The sequence below is a fragment of the Aplidium turbinatum genome, chromosome 12 (genome assembly GCF_918807975.1).
Source record: "Aplidium turbinatum chromosome 12, kaAplTurb1.1, whole genome shotgun sequence".
NCBI lineage: Eukaryota > Metazoa > Chordata > Ascidiacea > Aplousobranchia > Polyclinidae > Aplidium > Aplidium turbinatum.
The window spans coordinates 12,359,902-12,364,089 of record NC_137483.1 but is presented as its reverse complement, the minus strand read 5'-3'; positions in this window follow the sequence as shown (position 1 = coordinate 12,364,089).

Genomic DNA, 4,188 nt, shown 5'->3' with positions numbered 1-4,188 from the left:
GGTAGAAGAGGTCTATGCCGCACCCTACAATAGCAATGTTGCTTATGTAGGCAACCTAATAGCCTGGGGCTTGTCCTTGTACTTCGAAAACCTTATATACCACCACTGCAACGTTTTCTTTGACATTTACTGGAAGATTATACAATTTTTACGTTAGCATTACGTCTAATTGCATTGCAATAATAAAAATAGAAATTTGTTGTACTGGTGGTGGTAGCAGCGTCGTGATGATGATTCATTCAACAATTCTTTTTGCTTTAAGATATTTTTCTTAATAACCACAAGCTTTCACAATAGCTATACACTTTGTAGGCTGCATCATAATTTTCCTTCCATTTATTCAATTCTAGACGCATAGCCTGGGATTTTTATTGTGGCGAATGCATTGAGCATGCGTCCAAAGAGCGTAGTTGCTTAATGTATTTCATTGATCTTTCTATTTAAATGTCACAAATATACATTTAAAGTTGCTTACAAAACAAATTATTGCAGGTTGAATACGAAAAATGATAAAATACACTGCACATTGTCAATACAGAATGCAACAAAAGTAGGTTTGCTATGCACAGCAGCAGATTTAGAAAAAAATAGGATGAGCACCAGAATTTCAACGAAACAAATTTTTTAAAAGAAACAAACAATGTAAAAGTTTTGGTGCGACAAGAGATATAGTCTGCTTAAAGGATTCGAGAGTTTACCCCCAGAACACTTTAACAAAATTTTGCATATTTTGTGGCCCGATAAACTGCTTTTTAATTGAATACCAACACTTTAATTTTGACCAAGTTCATCAAATTAAAAACTAGACATTAGTATAATTAAAGTTACCAGATTTGGTTTGAGGTTGAAATTAAGTTTCCAATCATTTTATGAACACAAAAGGATTTCAGTAACTTGATTTTTGATGAAGTTATGCATAATCTTGTATTGTGTTGGAGGAGAATTATTTCATTCACTAGGTGCCGCTGAATGGAGAGCAGTCCTAAAATGCGTTGCTCAAGCGCACACCCCGAGAGTCGAAGCAACGCGGCGTGATCTTGAATCGAGCGGGTAACCACTGAACGGACAGATACAATATACAGTACAAGGCATATTCTATCTCATATCTCTGTCAATAATTCAGTTGCTAACTTATTGCTAACCGAGTGAGAAACGTTTTTGCTTACAAACATTATTATATTTTCTCAGTTTTTGAGGGCCACAACTACTTTTTTTACCTCTTACTTGCACTGGGGTAAACACGCGTGCCCTATGTCGCCAGTTAGGTTAATAAAATGTGGTTCAAGCGGGCAAGGCGAGCAAAAAAGATTGCAAAAACTGAGAAAAATTGCATAATTATCTGTTTCTCTCTTTTTGGGAAGCACGTGACCAAGTGGATCCGCTACTGGCTTCACAATTTCATTCCACCATTGTGGTATACATTTACACACATGATTACCAATAAACGTTTAATAGACATTGGCGTGTATAACACGCCCAGTTGGCAAATATTGTTTTGAAGTTGGGAAAAAACAACTTTTTGAAGTGTGAATTGTCACACTTCAAACGTGATGCGTGATGGATGCAAATGGAATGAAATTTTAAGCTGACACAAAACATGATCTGTAGCCTACTTGTTTACGGATTCGTCACTGTCATTAACCCTGATGGTCTTAATCTTTTTCAAACATTTTCCTTGTTGACTCCATTGTGAAACCATTAACCAGTTTTCGTATCTCTTTTAAAATGGCAGAAAGGTATACTTGTTTTCATGTGCAAATAACAAAAGATTGAATGGTTAAAAGCAAAATTAATTCACAGTTTCTTGCTTCGTTTTACAACTAACCCTAATGATGCAGCATCTACGCACTCTCTTGGGAAAACGTCTTGCGTCCCTTATTCGTACCAGCATCCCTGGTTAAGAATTCGCGCTGTAATCCATGGTACATATTCTCGAGCCTACGACTTGCAGAAGTTGGTTGTGTTTAACCAGCTGTTGCTTCATGTGAGATCATATTGCCTGGTATTTTCGTATTTGATGACGTTTTTGTGACGTATAATAGTGTAATTTTTGTGTCGGTGTTTTCGAAATACAATAGTTTGCTCTTTTATTTCAGTTTAAGTTCCATTCATACACAAGGATGTCTATCCATTGTCGTTGCAACGTTAATGTCACCTGCTGGTCGTTCAGAATATGCTTTCAGCTACCACCAATGACAATCCAAATCTTGCAAACAAAAGTTTTCCAACTTGTGGTCCACCATCTTTTTAAGAGGGTCTAAAAATACATTGATTTTAGACGAAAGTATCAAAATGTAAGTTTTGCACTATTTTCACAAAAGATTAACTTTGAGAAGTTCAGGCTTGGTAAATTTTTTGAAAATGGTCCGTCGCTACAAAAAGGTTGAGAACCACTGATAAACGATGTTGCAGATTTTTTTCAACAAAACACGAAAGTTCAACTTGAGAGCATTGTTCAAAGAACAGCACATCAACAGTACACATTGCTAAAGTACAGCAAAACATGTCATCATTGTAACTTTCAAGTGATTGTCTGCTACAACAAAATAGATACAAATTGCTGTGACAAGTCCTCTTCAAAACTTCTGTCATGTTGTAGCAATACAAACATTGATCAAGTCTAGTTAATGTTACTTTTATTAATGCCATAATAACGTTAAAAATCTATGAAAAATGAACTCTTGTTGAATAATGTAACATCCACAATACTGCTTTCCACTCATTGCAGTGCTGCTGTATAAAGCGATTCGTTCTGAACCAGTTCAAATGAGACTTTTGTGATTTCTGTCTCTATGTTTGTGGAGAGACTGACACTAGTTCATAACATATTCGGAATACGTTTCCTGGTGCTGTAGAAACATTTACGCATGTTGTATTATTTTAGTTTTGTATAAAATGAGGCAAAAAGTAGCTGCAGGTTATCCTACAACAATACGCACCTAAGAAACTAATTAGATTGTTTCTTTTTTTAAATTTTGTTACCTTATTATGAGTTTCAAGCAGCACTTGAGCGGTTAAAAGCAGATTGTAAGCCTATATAATAGTTCAATTCTGCTATCAAAATTATTTCAATAGGATGTCACATATTCACAGATGTTTAGGCACAATGCTTAGATGAGCGATGTTTCTCGTCATACAAAAATGAATTTCTGCTACTGCAACTACAAGCGAGCAAAAAGTCATACAGACGTCTACTCCAAATGCAATTAGCTCTACCTAACGTATGAAATCATGCTTATTTTAGTTGTAGAAAGAAAAAAAAAACTTTTGTGATAAGCGGCATATGAATTATTTCATAAAAATTTTTAACTTCAAACATCCATTATAAAATATAAAATCCTTAAGTTAGGAATTTTTTTGGATATAGGGTAGTAGAAAAAGACAGTTCTCTGTAAAAAAATGTGATTTTTAAAAATTTAAATTCAACTCTCCAATAGGTCAGAGTTTCTCACCCCAAATCTACAAAATGATTTAACTTCGAGCGCAGATAGAAGACGTGACTTTCAAACAAACTTCAGTGTGATGCAATCCAACTGAGAAGGGTTTGTGTAAACTTTGGTATATTTGGCAAAGGCGGTTTTGCTTGCACTGTCCAAACCACCGGACGCGACATAATGGATGATGACTCCAGAAAGGTCTAGGCTCTACGTCTTTGAAAAGAGCGTAACTGAGAAGAAGCAAACTGCTCTCCCGTTTCCCTGACAAGTTTATTGTGAAAATGGGGCCCTCTTTTTGATAGGTGCTTTGTGTTAACCCACAGCATAAAATTTTCATAAAAAGTGTAAGCAGTAGCTAGAAGCCTTTGAAATATGTAGACCTATTGCTTTCAGACACAAATTTAAAGTTGCCCTTGCATTTTTTAGTTCTTGCAAAAGAAAATTGTTTCCATATGTAAAGAGTACAAGCAGAAAACGTTTTTTTACTCCATTTACAAGTACTTTTTGAAACTGAACACAAACTGCAAAACCCAGTTTGGTCACTCATAATTATTTGCTTGTATGGGAATCAACAAACGAGTTTATGTTTCGCTTTCAGTAATGAAAAGCATCAGCGCAATGAAATTCGATTATTTAAAACACCACCTGTTTATTCAATGGCAACCATATGATTTTTATTACTGTCCTTTGATCAATTCGCTTTCATTACTGTACAAGCGGCACCTAATGGATGGAATAATTCCCTGGCAAC